A 19,139-nucleotide genomic window follows, 5' to 3' on the forward strand; every position below is an offset into this window, starting at 1 on the left:
CTATCGCTCTCCAGTTGTTGTAGGAGAAAGAAAGGTCAACTATCCTCTCTTATGACAAGAATCATGGTCTTGTTTTATACTCACCAATTAATTAACTTTATAAACAGGGCAGAACTCACATCACAGAGCTCCGCAGCACTTCTGCTTCATTCCTGCAGGTTCAGATTTCCCTGTTCCAACACCCACCCAATCGGCACTGCCTAAACTTTGGAGAACGCAAATAATAGGGGTAGAAGCACTCACTGGAGGTAGGAAATGGCTACCAGATGCTCTTCAGTTTTTAAATTGCTTTGACATAAGCAGCAACTTGGATAAAGACCAGCTTGGTGTCCGTTAAACCACGAGTCCCCTGCAAGAAGATTTCAGGAAGCGTTTTGCATACGACGCCCTGCAGTGTAACTGACCGCTGAAAACAGCCAGAGGTGCACCTGGTATTAAAGGGAATTATTAAAATATTGTGATTTGACACGGATCATTTGCTCTCTCTTCCTCCTCTCATTGCAGATTCTGCTGACCAATAATTTAAGTTCATCTACTTATCCTCCTAAGGGAGATCTAAACAGTTCCCAGAATGGAATCTCCTTCCCCACTTCCTTTTTGGCTGTTTGCTTTCCACATTTAATAATTGGTTAAATACTTATCATAAGTACTCTGTGCTAAGTTATGTGGACACTAAGGCAAACATGACCCCATCTCCGATCTCAAGCATCTCATAGTCTAGCTGAGAAGAGAAAGGGTGAGTTTTCACCCACTCTCTTCTCGAAGCTGCACCTCCTACATGATTTCCTTACAACAAGCGTCCCAGTGCACCTCCCCCTTGACCCATGGTACAGCAATGAAGATATGACCCCACCAGACAGCACATTTGCTGCCACCTGGGTAAACCCATGAGAATGAAAGTGATCTCTGGACAAAACGGTGATGAGAGCCAGACAGGAAGAGAGCTACAATATCAAGTCATCTGTCTCCATTCCTGATTGATACACCTGGGGTCCTCCACTCAATATTCTTACAATACGTTCTTGTTTTGATTTATTTTTATTTTATTTTATTTATTTTTTTTTTTGGAGAGGGAGTAGGGGGATGGTTTGCTGTGTTGTTATTTTAAGTTGGATCAGGTTGGGTACGTTAGACAACAAGCTGAAAGAAGTCTGGCTAATACAGGGATTGTGACAGAAACGGGAGTGGAAGCTTTGGGAACTGAAGGGTGAAACTGGCTTTATCAAGATAGGAGATGGGAATCTTCACCATCCCCACCATCCTGAGCGAAGATTCTGGGAATGCTTGCTGCAACCTGGCACAGGATCTGGTTACTGGCTTCTTGCAATATCTTGAGCCTTCAACCTATTGAGCCCAACACAATGAGACTTTTAGACTTTAGGATATTGGATTGTAGGCTCTGCCCTTTAGTCTTCAGTAAACTCCTACAACAGCAGCCCGATTGGTCCATCTGAAAGTAAAAAGAAAACCTGATGCACCATCGTAGAAGAAATGCTTTCCAGACAGCCTCAGCAATGCTAAAGTATAAAGGTCAGACAGACAGTAAAGTATCCTGTAGAATTGCAAAACTAAATTTCCTACCCCATGATAAAGTCAATGTGAGTAAAAGCAGGACAGTGAGAAATGTGGCCAGAGATCTGTTTGTCCTCTGTCTGACAAAGGTAATAATTCCCTACAGCATGAGCAACTCGGATGCAGTTGTAGAGAGGGAAGAGGATTAACTTTCCCTCATCATCCTATCCTATCTTTCACTTTTCCCAGAGGCAGGGGTCAAGACAGAAGCCATTAATCAGGGGCCAAGGAGGATGGTCAGAACTCCAGGTCTACTGATAAGCAATCAAAAGGGTTGGGTCCTGCTTCAAAGATAATGACCAGACACAGTTTCTGACATCAGTCCTGTGGTCTTTAGAAAATGAAACTGTCAGATAGCTGACTGGGATCTTAAGGGATATTTATGGCTAGAGAAACAACAAATGTCACACAAGAAGGTCTGGTTGCTTATCCCCTACGATAAATCTAAGGCTCATTAAAGCGTATTCAGAAAAGCTTCAGCCCAGAAACAGGGATTCTCTTAGCTGCACTGCCCCTGTAAGAAATGGCCAGGGAAGACCCCAGATGGGCAAAGTCATTACCAGGCAGACTCTGTGGTAACCATGCTGGTCGAACAAGGAACTCAATCTGTTGTTGACAAGCAAGAAAACAAATGGATGTGTATTTCTATCCCTACCCAGCAATGTATTGTGGCCACTGAATCTCACTACCTCCTTCTCCCTTGTATTTGTGGAATTGTTATTTTGACTATTCTGTTTTACCTGGAGACTGGTTATTAAAAGAAGCCAATGATTATATTTATCACGATAAAAGCTCAACATTTGTAGAATCTTTCTAAGCTCTAACTACTTATCAGAGAGAGAGACAGACTAAATATTTAAAGATCCTGGCTTTGGGGATGAAGGAAACATCTGGACATGATTTTGAAAACAGTCATTTTTCTATACACAGGGTAATTTGCATTTTTTTGGTGGGAACATTTTGGAAATTTAATGTAGCTCAAGATTATTTGTAAATATGTTGAGAAATAAGAGACTGGATTGTACAGAGTACACAAGACTTCTTCCTTCTGCTAATATTAGAAATCACTTCCTTTGACCACCACAGATATGGGGGCAAATTCAAGGATAGATCTCTTGTATTATACTATCTCTCTGGGATTGTTTCAGGACCAATATGAGTCCTCATTTGGGATTTTTCGGCTGTCACCATTGAGAAAAGTTCTCCTCTGCTCTCAAGAGTGTTGGAGCTTCAAGGATAGATCCCTGGACCATTTGGTGGCCAACTTCTTAGGGAGAGAGAACCAAGGGAGTGGAAGAGACAAAAGGAATCCAACACCTAGTCCCTAATTCTGGTCTTGGATATCCTCAGCACTATATTGGCTCTTGTGGCTCATCCTACAATGATGTGAACCAAGCCAGCAGTTTCCTAATCAATTCCTGTTTTCATTATGCTGATTAGACTCAGGTTTCTTTCCAGTTACAAGATAAAGAAGTCCTAGGAATGCAATGTCCAGCCCAATAACATCACTGGATGGCACATAGGAAGGTCACACTGTGATGTATGTCAATTAAACTCAAGAAAACTCAAGGCAATGAGTAAGTCATAGGGATTCCATTTCCACATGGTGACTCTACTTAATAATACTGTACTATATATTGGAAAGTAGCTGGCAAAGTGAATCTTGAAAATTCTCCACAAGAAAAAAAATTTTGTAACTATGCATGATGACAAACATTAAGTGGACTTATTTTGGAGATTATTTTTCAATATAAACAAATATTGACTCATTACATTGTATACTTGAAACTATGTAAGTTAATGCCAATCATAGCTCAATTTAAGAAAAGACACTTTCTAAAAAAAATTTTTGTCGCTTCTAGATAAAGGGATCTAGTAAAGTACTCTCATCTTTTCATTTGTCATTGAACTTTAGTGCAACATATGAATAGTGTAACATTATTGTAACTGCATTTTTTGAACCAATAGCAAAATTTGATCCAAATCTGTAACTCACTGAGTACTGTTCACTAAGAGGGAAACATCATAAAAGGGACACTTTATATAAATCATCCTTAATAGTTGTCTACCTTAAACATTTATTATCCTTACAAACATTAGGACTCCTAGTCTGTCGTTTATTTATGTCTTGGCTTTGGACAACTTAATTATCCTCTCTCAGCTTAATTATGCTCAACTTTAAAATTAGCATGATACTATCAATATTGTAAGGATTAACTGTAACATAATACTCTTAGCATTACTATGGCACACTTGTTCATAATCAGTAAGTGACATTCTCATTGACAACCTCAGTCATTTATCTGGGTGTTACACACACATTCAGAGATTCCCATGTGTATCAGCAGTCACCCGGAGTTGGAAATATTTTTTTCCACAATATTCTCTCATTCATTATTCTGATTTTTACAACAATCTTGGGACTAATCACCAAAAACCTATGCAATGCTTGTGTGCACTGTTGAGTGTCATGGGCACCTCACGATGATGTGAGAGAAGCCCCGGGGCAAAGTATAGAGACAAATAATTCAGACGCTAGCACTTGCTTCTCAACACACTCCCCCCAATTCCATTTCCTGTGTAACCAGCGGAAAACACAATTATGAAAAGCTCAATTAAGATAAGCTTCTCTTAAAAAAAATAAACACACATTCAATTTATACCATTTCTTAGAATTTGTTTAGCAGGGAAAAATTTTCTCATAATACCATTACATTTCCCATTCAACTTTCAGCCAGAGAACAAGGGCCACTGGCAATAATTGCTTTTTTAATGACTTGCTGCGACTCCGGGTAAACTCTGCTGTAATTATTGTGTTGCAGGGGAAGCACCTTATGATTAGATTTGGATGTAGCCGAAATATCATTTTGTGTTCTCTGCCTCTTTCCATGGAAGCTTTTTAGTCTTTCATTTCTGACACTTATCTAGTAAGTCCATTTAGAGAAATTATCATTTTTCCCTTGAGAAGCTAAGTAGCCAAGTATTAAGGTAAGAGAGCCGTAGGCCTGTCCTTCAACTTGGTTTGGACAGCTTGTTGAAGGCTCCTCTCATGCTCCCTCCCAATGCAGGTCTGCTTTGCTCGTGTCTCTCTGCAAGCCAGCTTTCCTTGTCTCTGCGCACATGGCAAGAAATGGCTTCTTAGCCCAGATGTGAATGAGTGTCAACTCCTAGCTAGGCGCTGGACCCAACTATGTGGTTTCCCAATGCTGTATTCCAATCCAAAAATCCAGGGCAAGAGAATCTAGTAAGCCCCCTGTGGGCCAGGTGTACCTCTGTTCCATCAGTTTTGCTTAGGGAGGAAAGCTTATGAAGCACAAATATGCCTCCTGAGAAGTGGGCAGAAGCCATGGCTGTTGAATAAGAAGCGGGGGGCCGCACAGATTTCCCAAAGAGGTCTACTTCACAAGTATCACCCCCCCTTACTAAAGAGGAAAGCAAAGACCAAAAAATTTTAGCAAATTGTTCAAGCCACCCAGGTGGTGAGGGTACAAACTTGATCTCCAGTATGTCTGACTGTAAAGCTTGTGATTCCTACTACGTCAGTGGTTTTCAAAGTGGGGTGCAAGATATTGTCCATTGGATTTAAGAAGAAAATGTTAGAAATTTTTCTCCTCTTTGTTTTTAAAGCATAAGTAAAAAGTAGATCAAATTCACACATATTTCACGTGAAGATTGACACTGAACCTTTGACCTGGTTCATATGTCAAATGATAACATATTAGGGACGGGGGCAGTTCTTTGACATAGAGAGATTAAAATGCACCTACACCGTGGTTGACTTATAGCTTATATGACTCAATTGCAAGTCCCGCGTGCTTACTGAGGAGGACCCACGGATTACATATAATTTTGACTGACTTAAGTACCACAACATGAATAAGTGATCTTAAAAAATTCCTGCTAAGAAACCACAGCTTAAATATAATAATAACAATGCCAAAAAGGGGGCCAATGGGAAAATGGCAGTTATTTGAAATATGTATTTAAGACACACTTTTTTTTTTTAAAGAAGAGAGGAGCACACGAGGTGGGAGGGAGAAAGAGAGAGAGAGAGAGAGAGAGACAGAGGTGGGAGGGGGGAGAATTTTAAGCAGACTCCATGCTCAGCATGGAGCCCAATGCAGGACTGGATTCCACAACCCTGGGATCATGACCTGAACCGAAATCAAGAGCCAGATGCTCAGTCGACTGAGCCACTCAGGTGCCCCTAAGAGCCAATATTCTTAATGATTAATCTTGCTTCAAGTGTAGAGTGAGCCTTGAGATATTGGCTAAGGAGAGTAATGAGGGCCATTACAATGAGAAAGACATTTAACATCTAAGTGTGCAGAACGGTATTAATAAGGATGTGCTTCAGTGAAGAAAGAGGCTCCCTGTGCTAGGAAAAATAGATTGAAATTACATGGCTTTATAAACATCATTTATTCCATCTTTAATCATCCCTTATCCATTTATATTTTGGGGCACTGTTATAACATATTAAATTAAACTATATGAAATGGCCACCTCTATTTAGAGGGCTGATCGTTTGCAATTTCATATCGTTCAATGTATATATAACGTTGTTGCACATGATTTGAAAGAGGTAAATATGCATCCATTGAGGGAATTTCTAGAGATTTTTTAATAGATGGGATGTATGGTCAATAAAACTTGTAGATCTCTGCCTTGTCTTGCATCACGCTAGAATAGGGAGGGATTTGCTGAGAGCATTGGATAAGATTTTAAAGAATAAGGATTCAAGAAATGAAGAATTTCAGGGAGAGAGAGAGGTCATGGGTCGTGGAGCAGTGGTGAAAAACCAGACTGAGAGAAAGTTGAATTCACCAAGAAGACACGAGGGGACAGGCAGGTGTAGACAAGGACTAATTATCTTTGGCAGAAATGTAGAGGGTAAGGAGACACTGACTCTTAAGTAAAGCCTCTTTCCTTATGTGGAGGACAGTTATCCAGTGGTCAGTAGGCCAGGGAACAAGTGGTAGAGGCATAATTTTGCAGTTGCCATCTGAGAGCATAGCCCTATTCTCTCTTCACGCCACATGTCATGAAATATGAAAGGACAAGGGTGGACCATGGTGGTGATCCCTTGCTCCTACATATGTTAGAAGGCACCCACATTTATCCGGACAAGACACAAAATGTTCCCCGTGCTCCTCTAAGATCTCTTTCCTCTGGTGTCCACCAATTTCCTGCCCTCTGCCAACATATCTGCCTATTTAGAAAGTCAGGGGTAAGTCTATGACTATTTCTATGAAAAACCAGAAAAGAAAAAAAACCCTAAATGTTCAATACTTTTAAAGAGTGAAAAAAAAAGGGATATGTAAAAAGCTTGCCACGATGATGTGAATCATCACACACACACACACACACACACACACACACACACACACACATCTTAGATGGAACATCTGTTGATCATTAATGCAAAACTCAAGTAGATAAGGCATTCGCCAAATACATCATTACCCTCTTTTTGGAATGGAGAGTGAGAGACAATTTGAAAGGTAGCAGAAATCTGTTGGGTGTTCTAGACACTGGTGACGGTGGCTTCCAGTCCCCACCCCACACATACACGCATGCACGGACATTTACGGTACTGCGGTGTTCTTCATCTTTCCTCTTAAACACTGACAACATATATGCCTGTCATGTTAATTTTAAACCCTTATATACAATAAGATGAAAAAAAATCCTCGTTTAGAAACCTGGCTACAATAAAACTTATGAGTAGTGAAAAGGCATACATTTTCTCCGTAGCTATTTTTCCTTCATACTTCTGGGTCTGAACTACTTTATGTTTTATCATGAACAAATGTAGTTAAATAATTCCTGTGCCTTTCTAAATACTTCATGAAAAACACTGATGAATTATTGAACGATCTCACTCAGCTTCTGCCTGGTCCCCGTGCTTGAAATAAGCCCAAATTCTTTGCTTATATTACCCTCATCAGGAGCTACTAAACCCCTGGTGTCAACTGGCAGAATGATTCCTAGGAATGCAGAGGAATGAACCGGCTTCTCAAGTTCCCCAGATAACTTAGCCCTTGACTGTGATGGAAACATCACCTTTAAATATTATAAGCATCGTGATTCCACAGGAAGATTTACCTAGAAGACATTGCCTTTCATCCGGCATTTACAGAGCCCCGCTCAACGGCGTGACTCAGAAAAGAAGCTCTGATACATCTACGTCAGCGTTTTCAATTAGTTTGGATTGTACAGTCTCTCATTCACTCCACAGCCTCTTCAGGAAAGAGGTATTGCTATTATTGTTGTTGTTCTTATCATATTATCCCCATTTCAGTTTTACAGGAGAAAACTGAGGGGTCAGAGAAGACAAGTATCTTTTCTACTTGCCTAGAATCTTAATGTTACACAGCGGGAAATTGGCAGAGTGGAATTCTCACTTCGAGTCCACCCTTTTAGTACAACTGTAACTACAAGAATGTTCCTAAAATGAGCCCCCAAAAGAACCACATATAAGAATATTTGTATTTTAAAAAGCCACAATTTTTTAAGCGTAGAAAAGGGACATAATCTGTAAGTTTATCGCAGCCCAACAGCTGACTACGCTCTGGCATCTCCTGCATCAGTCAGCTTTTAGTCCGGCAGGCACCTGTGACAAATGATCACAATAGTGATGGCAGCTTAAAAAAAAAAAAGAGATTTGGTCACATTCACGTCCATGTAAGAAAGATGCAGCTTCACTTTACATCCTTTCCATTCCAGGCTCCAGGCTAAAGAAGCAGTTTTGGGGGCGCCTGGGTGGCTCAGTCGGTTAAGCATCCAGCTTCGGCTCAGGTCATGATCTCACGGTTTGTGGGTTCGAGCCCTGAATCAGGCTCTGAGCTGATAGCTCAGAGCCTGGAGCCTGCTTTGGTTTCTGTGTCTCCCTCTCTCTGTCTCTGACCCTCCCCTGCTCAAGCTATCTATCTGTCTCTCAAAAATAAATTTAAAAAAAACATTAAAAGTTTTAAATACAAAACCTTCAATTATAAAAAGAAAAAAAAGAAGCAGTTTTGACCAGAGTTAAGGAGAGCTATGGCAAAAATGAAACACCAGTCACTGAAACAGGTGATGCTCCTCAAATGCTCTGCTTTGGACATGGTATATGCGATTCCCAGTTCAATACGCAATTCAATCAGCAACGCTAAGACATATGGACAGACCTGATGGCCACAGAGTTGAAATCTTTTTCTTCAGGAAGGGGCACCAGGGAGGCACTCTGTAGATATGGGCCACCTAGAGTGACAGCAAATATTTTAAGCAATCAAACAATATCATGCATAAACATACAAAGTAATCTCATGTAGGCTTTTGAAAATGAGACTTTTTATTTAATCTGTAATTAATGACTTGCAACATTCATGATGAATGTCCTTCCATGATAATTGTCATTCTGCTAAAATATAAACTCTATGAAGGTAGAACTTTTGTCTCTTTTGTTCACTGATGTGAACTGCTTTGAACAGACTCAAAGAAACATGAATGCATAATAAAAATGTACTGGATGAATGAATAAATGAATTTTCTTCTAAGCACAATATATTCATATCAGGTCTTTTGCAGTATTTGAATCACCTTTTGGTCCTAAGTGTTTTCTTATTTTTCTTAGATTTTATTCTTTGACCCATTAGTTATTTAGAAATTGTATTAAGTTCTCAAATGTATAACCATTTGTATTTACACAGTAATTAAATAAAAATTATAAAAACAATGTGCTTGCCAAAAAACTTTTGAAATTTGTTAAGATTTTCCTTTATGGCCCGATGGATTGTGAATATTCCTCAGTGTTCCCTGTATATTGAGAATAATGTATATTCTCCAATTTTACATACAAGGTTTCTTTATATGTTTAATAGCTCATTTCATTAATTGTGTTGTTTAAAACTTCTAAATTCTTACATGATTTATTCATGTTCAATATAATTTATTTAAAAAGTGATATTCAAATTTCCCACTATTAATCTGGACTGACACATGTGTTTTGGTAATTCTATCAATTGTAAAACATATTCTGAGTTACATTATTGAGTGCATACAAGTTTAGAACTGTGAATATGCTGCAAAGCTGAACCTTTTATTGCTATATTATAGTAGGTCTCTCTGCTAATACTTTGCTTTCTGTCCATTATGTCTGATGGCATTATAGCAAAAATATCTTTCTTTTCCTTTTTTTTTTTTTTTTTTTGCCTTTAGAGCTTTTGTTCATCCCTTTCCTTTTTGAGTTCATGCATTTTTAGACCAGTCTCTGTTATGTTATGTATTGCCAGATTAGCCTTTTTATTCTATCTGGAAACATTTAATAACTGGTAAGCTTTGTCCACTACTAGAACAGGCCAATCACATAGTAGGTTGTTAATAAAAAGCTGGTTGAAAGACTAAATGAGAGATTCCTGGGTGACTCAGTCAGTTGAAGGTCCAACTCTTGATTTCAGCTCAGGTCATTATCCCAAGGTCGTGGGATCACTGGGGTCCAGGCTGAGTGGGGAGGCTGCTTCAGATACTCTCTCCCTACTCTGTCCCTCTCTCCTAGTCTCTCTCAAAGCAAAAGAGAAAAAAAAACAAGAAAGAAAGAAAGAATAAATGAGTAAATAATTGGATACATTTCTATGATTACTGGTATATTTGAATTTATTCCTATTTTGTTTTTTATTGGCCTTCTATATGTGAAGAATACATATATATGTGTATCAATATTTAGGTTTACTTCTACTATTGTGTTTTGCTTTACACTTAACTTGTTTTTCTATGATTCTGTCTCCCTATTTCTTGCTTTATTTTCTATTAAAATAACATTTTTTATTATTACTTATCATTCTTTCTCCTGCTCTTATAATATATAAAATGCACACTGTATGCATTTTCTTTTAGTCATTACTCTTAAGTTTTTGACCTACATAATGAATTAACAAAACACAAAAGTAATTATATTTCTATTATTCTAGCATACAATGCAAAAATCAGTTTATATCCATATATATATAAATGTATACAGAATATATATACATATGTATACACATCCATATATATATATGTAAAATATATGTATATATTTTTTAATTTTGGGTATTTTAGTTTGACCCTGTTTTTCCCAAGCCAATTTTAACTAACATTATTGTTGTTTTAGGTCATGAATATTGACACAGATTTGCCCACATATAATTTCTTTTTATCACTTCTTTGTTGCTTCTCTCTCTCAGGTCAGGTTTTTTCTTCATGAGCTATAATTTTCACAGTTCTTTTGGTGACAGTTGGTTCACTTCACCTTCACTCCGGAATAATAATAACGCCGGGCATGAAATGTTACAGTCGTAGCTTTTCCCCTCAGCACTTTGAAGAGATTTTTTTCACTGCCTTCTGGCTCCCGTAGAGAAAACTATGAGTCGGAGCACAATCCCTTTTTAGTAATCTGACATTTCTCTCAGGTTATCTTTAAGATTTTTATCTTTATCCTTGATGTACAGCAGTTTGACTATAAAGAGCCTAAGTGTGGATTTCTGTCCCATCAGTCGGCTCCCTACACTTGGTGATTTGTGAAGTTCATCATCAATTCTTCCTACAGAATATTTTGCACCAAGTCCCTGGTTATGTTTTTCTGGAACAATTAGATTAGGCTAGACTTTCCCATTCTGCGCTGCTTTTCTCCTCCCTCCCCTTCACATTTTACATCTTCATCTCTCTGTCCTACACACTTGATAATGTCTTAAGCTCTCTCTGTAAAACTCCCGTACGAATTCCCCAAGTTATATCCATTCTGCTGCTGCTCTTCGCATTGTCTGAAATGCTTTTGTAATTTCAGGGATCATGTTTTCTTCTCTAGAGGGTCTCTTCTTTTTCAACATGCCTGAAACTTTACTTGTAGTATATTATTTCTTTCTCATGTTTTTCATTTTTTATTTCCTCCAACATTTCTAACACATATTGAAATTATGCCTCTAACAGTTCTAAGTCTATAGCTCTATGGAACCTCATTCTGACATCATCTCCGCTGACTCACACTCGTGGAGAGGCATAGCCTCCTGCGTCCTGAAGTCTGAGATTGTGAGCTTATCTTCTGTGAGGCTTTAAGAATGCTCGGACATCTAGGGGCACCTGGGTGGCTCAGTTGGTTAAGATTTGACTTTGACTCAGGTCATGATCTCGTAGTTCACGAGTTCAAGCCTCCCATCGGGCTCTGTGCTGACAGCTCAGAGCCTGGAACTTGCCTCAGATTCTGTGTCTCCCTCTCTCTCTGCTCCTCCCCCGCTCATACTCTGTTTCTCGAAAATAAATTTAAAAACATTTAAAAAATTAAAAAAAAAGAATGCTCAGAGATCTAGGTATCCACCACCATGCGGGTTTCTGTGTGTTTTTTCAGATACCCAAAAGTACTATCAACCTAAGAGGTACCTTAATTTCCTCTCTTCTGTCTCCCAGACCCCACAAACAGAGTGAACAAAAGATGAATTGAAATCTCTAAAACATACGTGATTCAGGACTTTGCGAGTCTTCTTTTCTCCCACAGAAAATCTTCCTTATTCTTTCTGTTTGCTGCTGGTGAGCAGAATGATTTTCTCTAGAAACTCCTGGAGGGTCAGGCCTTATGCAGAAGATCCCAGTTCCAATTTCTAACCCCTTGCTTACCTCCCCTCCTCTCTCTCTCTCTCTCTCTCTGCTCCTGCCATCACTCAGGCATTGCCTACTCCCGTTAGACTTCCAGGCTCCCTGTGCCAGGCAGACGACCTGGGGCCTCCCCCTGGTGGTGCTCGCTCGGGCTCTGTCCCCTCCATTCCTATTTCTCTGACTGTCACCAGGAACAAGGGTCAGGTCAGTCTTTTCCTGGGGGTCTATCATCCTGAGTTTGGTGGGCTTAGAATATTTGTTTTCCACTACTTAGTCCCCAGCTCAGTTTCACTCTCCCTGGGCTTGGAAAGGACTCGTGCACTTTGGGTAACAAAATAACACACATGGCAACATCTATTTGGCTCAGATTGCCTTCCACTAATTTATACTTCATGTTCTAGAAACCATGAGGAGAGGTGACCGACACCTATAGCTTCCATCTATTTAATCTCTTCTTAGCCCTGAAGAAGAGGCAACAGATGTTAACAGATTTTTCTTCTTCCCTTACCACCGTCATGTGGAGGTGACAGAGAGCAATGCAGAGATAAAGGCCCAGTGACATGAATCACGCCACCCCCAGAAGGCAGAAGCAGCTTCCCGCCATTCTTCTATGAAGTGTCGGTGTTCTTTCTTCCCAGGTTATAAAATTACAGAAATACAAGAGATCTTGATGGCTCCACAGGGAGCAATGTGTCTAAGGCAGAGACAGATAATCTAGGGTTTTTTTCCTCCTTCAACATTTACTTATTGATAATATCTTACAGGACAGGCAATGTGCTAAATGTTACAGCTACAAAGATAAACAAGACATCCCTGCTCCCCGATGAGGTCACTGGAGGAGAAGGCAGGCACGTGAACAGATAATTCTGTACAGAATCCAAATTTCCACAGAGAGAAGGAAGGTGTTTCCTAGGATGTGCAGAAGACTTTTTGGAGGAGATGAAGCCCAAAATGAATCAAAAATGACTGGAGGTTTGTCTATTCCTTTATGAACCCATAATTATTGATCTTTAAATTGTATTGATTATTGGTTCTATGTTGGGCCTTAAGGTTGGGCCTGGACGTACATCTGCTGGTGACAAAGACACAGTCCCCATCATCACGGGCTTATAGGTCACAATCTAGCCCTTGTATTCCTGAACCTTTATCCCACAGAACGAAAGATATATGTTCACAAGAAGCCTATACAGGAATGCTTTATCAGCTCTACTTATAATATTTCAAAACTGGAAATAACTCTGACAGCCTTGAAGGAAAGAAGGGTTTGAACAAACTGTGGTCCATCTGTAGCATGAAATACTACTCAGAAATGCAAAGGAATGAACAATCGATGTGCACAACACCCTTGTTGGAACTTTGGAGACTTATGCTGGCTAAAAAAGAGCCAATCTCAAAAGGCTACCTACTCTGTGATTCCACTTAGAGACTCATTTTGAAGTGACTAAGTTACAGAAGTGGAGATCTGATTAGTGGTTGGTTGTAGGGGCCAGGGTAATGGAAGTGTGTGTGGTTACAAAAGAGTGGTGGGAGGGGCGCCTGGGGGGCTCAGTCGGTTGAGCGTCTGACTTTGGCTCAGGTCATGATCTCAGGGTTCGTGGGTTCGAGCCCCACATCAGGTTCTGCACTGACAGCTCGGAGCCTGGAGCCCGTCTTCAGATGCTGTGTCTCCCTCTCTCTCTGCCCCTCCCTCACTTGTGCACATGCTCTCTCTCAAAAATAAATAAACTTAAAAAAAATAAAATTACACAGATCTAAGCAATGACATGAGTAGAAGGAAAACTGGGGAAACCTGAATGAGAACAGGATTGTGTCAATGCCAGTGTCCAGGTTATGATGTTACACAATAGTTTTGCAAGATGTTACCACCAAGGGAAAATGGGTAAAGGGGACCTGGGATCTCTCTGTATTACTTCTTAAAACTGAATGTAAATCTAAAATTATCTCAAAATTTGAAAAAATAAATAAATTAAAAATATCTTTGAGGAGGGATGCCTAGCAGTCTCAGTTGGAAGAGCACTGAGGCTGGGTCCTGGAGCTGCGAATTCAAGCCCCACGTTGGGCACAGAGCCTGCTTCAAAACAAACCAACCAAAAACCCAAAGCCTCTCTGAGGCGAAGCGACAGGACTGTTGCAGCTTAAGTTGGTGCCAGTCCCGAGCTGACGTTTTGAGCTTATTTATGAGGCTGTCATCCTCTGCCTGGGAGCACATCTGTCCCCCACACCCCCGCCGCTCCTGGGAACCACTGGGGCTGCCGAGATGTTCTGCCTGAGGCAGAGACGCCAGCCCCGAAGCCACCGCAGGGCTGTTTCCCCGCAGCCAGAACTCTGGCCGAGGGCCATGGTGCGCACGGACGAAGCAAAGTCGCTGCGCGGCAGGACCGTGGGGCTGCCGGGCGTCCTCGACCAGTGCACCTGCAGGGGCTCCCTCCGGACCAGGGAAGACACTGACCAGAACTGGGTTTCCTACTCAGAAATAGCAATGGCACGTCCCGTTCACCCATGGTCTTCAACCGTACAGGCCATGCCTGGTCCCTCTCATTTCTCCCCTGGGGTTCAACTCTCTTCTCGCTATGTGGCTACTGTTGGTTCTGAGAAACAGTCTGGCCTGGAGCTAGATGTTGGAGGATCCGATTCCTGAGAGGAGCACCGGTATTAAGAAGCCCAGCCTTTGGAGTAGAAGCACCTGACTCAACTCCCACTTCTGCAGGAGGAGCCCAAACAAGTTAGTGAACCCCTCAGAACCTCTGTCTCTCAACTGCGAGGCGCGGCGGTACTGACTTGAACAACTGGTTGACAGTGGTAGACGAGATCATGAGTATAGTCAGTGTGTCAGCTCAGTCCTCCTCAACAGAGTGCCCGGTGCCTTGAACCACAGAAATGCATTCTCACCGCTCTGGGAGCCGATCAAGTCCAAGATCGAGGTGCTGCTTGATTTGTTCCTGGTGAGGATTTCCCTCGTCGATGGCTGCTTGTCACTGTGGTCTCATCTGGACTTTCTTTAGTTACTGTGTGTCCAGCCCCTTCTTGTAAAGACACTAATTCTGTTGGATTAAGACCCCATCCCTAGGAGGTGCCTGAGTGGCTCAGTCAGTTAGGCATCCGATTTTGGCTCAGGTCATGATCTTGCAGTTTGTGTGTTTGAGCTCTGTGGCTCAGAGCCTGGAGCCTGCTTCAGATTCTGTGTCTCCCTCTCTCCCTGCCCCACCCCTGCTCACAGTCTGTCTCTGTCTCAAAAATAAATAAACATTAAAAAAAATGTTTTTAAAAGACTCCATCCCTAATAACTCATATAGCCTTGATTAAATCTTAACATCCCTATATCCAAATACAATCACATTGGGGGTTAGGGCTTCAAAATATGCATTTGAGGGGGGGCACATATCAGTCCATAATAATCCACTTAGACTAGTTATCTAGAGCGCAGTAAACATTTAGGGTACGGAAATGCTTACAGTTTTGTTACATTTTTGTTAACACGTTGATTGCAAACAGAAATCAGGTGAACTGTAAAAAAACACAGCATTGTCTTTGAAATCAAGATCAGGATGAAACTAGGTTTGAAGAAGTTTCTGGAAATCAGAAGCTGAAGAGCATCAAGAACTCAGAAGTCACCATCGCTCCTCACCACCTCGATAGACTGGTTTTCTCTGCCCTTCTGGGTTCATAAAGGACAATGATGGCCACTCCCCAGCGCCCGTGTTACCACCCCCGCTGCGCTGTCCACCCCCGTCACTCGTCCAGTTCTAAATCGGCAAGGGAGAAGTGAGTTATTGCACTTGGGTCAGAGGTCCACACCGGCTCTAATCACCATCCGCTGAAGACTCCAGCCTTGAATGGCCTAAATGGTCTCTCTCCCAGGCAGGCAGCAGTTTTCAGAGAAAAAGGATAATGGTAAACCGGTCAATAACTCAGAAAGCATCTACTGTGTTAGCACTGTTTTGTAGGATGCAAATTTCGAGGTATAAACACGAGGGCCCAATAACAGTCACAATCAATAGCTACATTGATCTGAATCTGACTCCATGCACCTTGGGGGCGGGGGGAGGGGCTGCCATCTTCCTGCAGACTCTCACAGGTGTGCTTGGACGCACAGCCATCCAAGACTCCCTCAGTCCCCTGGCACCCCTTTCCCCTGTCTCGGCTCTCTGGATGTGGTTTGCTACCCGGGCTTTTAAAACCTGCCAGTTACCTCATCAGAGATTTTCCAGAATGCGCTGGGCAACAATTCCAGCCAAGGCCACACCAATATGGTGCCAGCTTCAAAGCGGTCTCTGGGCTGGAGTTGCAGAGCCACACAGAATTTCCAGGGGGCTGCTTCTTAGGTAACAGGGCAGGGGGGGGGGAGGTGATAATGTCCTTCCTCCCTCCCCAATTGTATATTTTGTGAGTCAGCTTCCTCCACATCAGGGCTGTCCCCGGCTAATAGTGATTCAGCATTTTGGGCTGTGTGGGCTGGTGTCCATTTCTCTGCCCCCTGGCCCCTGGACTCAGACCCAGAGCAGCCTCCTTGGCCAGAGACGATGCGTTGCCCTATCCATCTGAGAGGAGACGCTAACGGGACACACCGCGTGCGTCTCCCTTCCCTGTCGTCACTGCAAACTGCCGGCTGGCCGCAAGAAGGTGACCACAGCTAGAGCACAGGGCTGCACTCAGCCCGGCAGGCTGAGATGAAGGAGACATTCCGAGTGGGAGGAGAATCTCCACAACCAACAATAAAGACCGCAAGCTCTAGAAGGGGAGGGGAGGAGTCACATTATATCATGTTTTTGTTTTATTTCTTTTTTCTATGTTTTATTTATTTCTCAGAGAGAGAGAGACAGACAGACAGAGCACAAGTGGGGAGATGCAGAGAGAGAGAGGGACACAGAATCCGAAGCAGGTTCCAGGCTCTGAGCTGTCAGCACGCAGCTTGACGCGGGGCTCAGACTTACGAACCGCGAGATCATGACCTGAGCTGAAGTTGGATGCTTAGCTGACTGAGCCACCCCGGCGCCCCTGTTCTGTTTTCTGTTCGGACATCTTCCGATGGCACCTCTGAGCTACGGTACTCAGGGCTTGTCACTATGCAGAAATGCTTATACTTCTCAGCTCTCCTTAATGGAATCTTGGGAACATTTACAGCCACGGTCCTCCTGAACTTGGGTCTATTTGGATGGCTGGCTGGTTAACCAACAGACCCGGCCCCCGTAAAACATTCTGGACTGAAGCTTCCGGCAGGGTGAGCTCTCGGCCACAGCGGGCTTTCATCTCGGACGCTTTACTACTCCCAACTGTCAGCCCTGTGCTGAGAATCCGCGTATTTTTCTGAAAACCGTTTCATAAGCCAGAGACACCATAAGGCAGAAAGAGATACTGCTTCTAAGAAAACCATGACGAAAAGCTTTGCGCCTTGCAAAGACTTCAAAAACTAGTATCTATTGCTTTAAAAACTGCTGGAAAATTACACGTGGTCATTATAACTAGACAAAAGCGGGGGCGGAGTCATAACAATCTAGATGTCTGCATTGAGGCTGTACCTCATGTGTCTTCAAGCCTCTCTCCACTCTAAGGAAAGAAAAACTGGAAACAGTAGAGAATCCTTTCTGCGTGTCCTTCGTGCCAGAAAGACAAGGCAGAGCTCTACAGAGAAACATCAAAGCGGCAGTCTTGCTCTGCCTCCCAGTTGGTAAATACGTGTATATTTACATTAGTATCACATTCATATACTTACATTTCAAATAAAATGTTTAAGCTGTGTATGAATATTTTTATTATTTATTTTATTTATATTGTTTCCCTTTAACCACCGAGCCCTGTGTCCAGCTACCTGCATCAGAGGTTCTGGGGCATTTCTCTTATTTATGGTATCGCCCTCAGAGACGTCATGAAGCAGCAGATAGGGGCAGGACTTCGGGCTGTGAATCGGGCATGTTGTTTCAACCCTCCCAGGCCCAGCTGCCTCACCTGTGAAGTGGGAATGAAAACAGCACCAGTGACAGAAGAGTAAGCAGTCACTAATGGCCAGGCACCGTTGTAGATGCCAAGGTTCCCCGATGAGTCGGCACAGCCCCTACCCCACAAAGTCCCCTAGGAAGAACAGACGCAACAGAGATCCCCATAGATGTGTTCGTTCAACAGCAATTTATTAAGCATCTATTACGCATCAGTAAGTTACTATAAAAATTGCTCTCGTGATCAAAACAGGTGTTGTCCTGGCCAACAGAGTCCAGTGGGGGAGACGGATAATCAGAATCCATGCAGTACATACATCACAGCCGCCCTGACTGTCTCCTCTGGAGGCGCATGTCAGGGCCGGCTTCCCTGGGGAGTAAAACTGGGGCAGAGATTTGGTGTGTTGGAACATTAACCAAACTGGAGGGAGAAGGAGGGTCCGTGGTCCAGTCTGAGGGCACCACGCGGAAGGAGAGACCCACTGGCAGGATGATGCGTCATGAGCACTTTGGGAGAGCTGTTCTGGGAGACACAGGGAAGGAAGGGCCAAGTCTGGGGAAATGTGTGGGTTTGGGGAAATGGTGTGACCCAGGAAGACTTCACAGAGGAGGTGATGTTGAGCTCAACTGTGAAGAGCAGAAGCTGTTCTCCAAAGAAACAAGATAAGAATGTCCATGGAAGAAAGGCAGCTGCAGGTGCAAAGCTGAGCCTGGGTGGGTGAGATGTAGGAGAAGGAATGGTCTGGAACTGGGGGGCTGTGTCGGGAGGCTTCGGGTCTGGGTCAAGAACACTGCTTCCGGAATGCCTGGGTGGCTCAGTCAGTTAAGTATCCGACTTCAGCTTAGGTCATAATCTCATGGTTCGTGGGTTCGAGCCTTGCATCAGGCTCTGTGCTGACAGCTCAGAGCCTGGAGCCTGTCTTCAGATTCTGTGTCCTCCTCTCTCTGACCCTCCCTTGCTCACACTGTCTCTGTCTCTGTCTCTCTCTCAAAAATCAATTAAAAAACATTTAAAAAATTAAAATTAAAAAA

At 42.5% G+C, this 19,139-nt stretch overlaps 1 long non-coding RNA gene across 1 annotated transcript in view; it reads right to left on the reverse strand.

The window, feature by feature from the left end:
* Positions 1–19,139, reverse strand: part of LOC115279114 — a 131,120-nt gene that overhangs the window by 62,113 nt on the left and 49,868 nt on the right. The window contains exon 4 of the long non-coding RNA XR_003903217.1: positions 8,742–8,814. This is a non-coding gene — a long non-coding RNA (uncharacterized LOC115279114). The remainder of the gene's footprint in view (positions 1–8,741; positions 8,815–19,139) is intronic.

This window comes from Suricata suricatta, chromosome 15 (assembly GCF_006229205.1).
Source record: "Suricata suricatta isolate VVHF042 chromosome 15, meerkat_22Aug2017_6uvM2_HiC, whole genome shotgun sequence".
Classification (NCBI taxonomy): Eukaryota; Metazoa; Chordata; class Mammalia; order Carnivora; family Herpestidae; genus Suricata; species Suricata suricatta.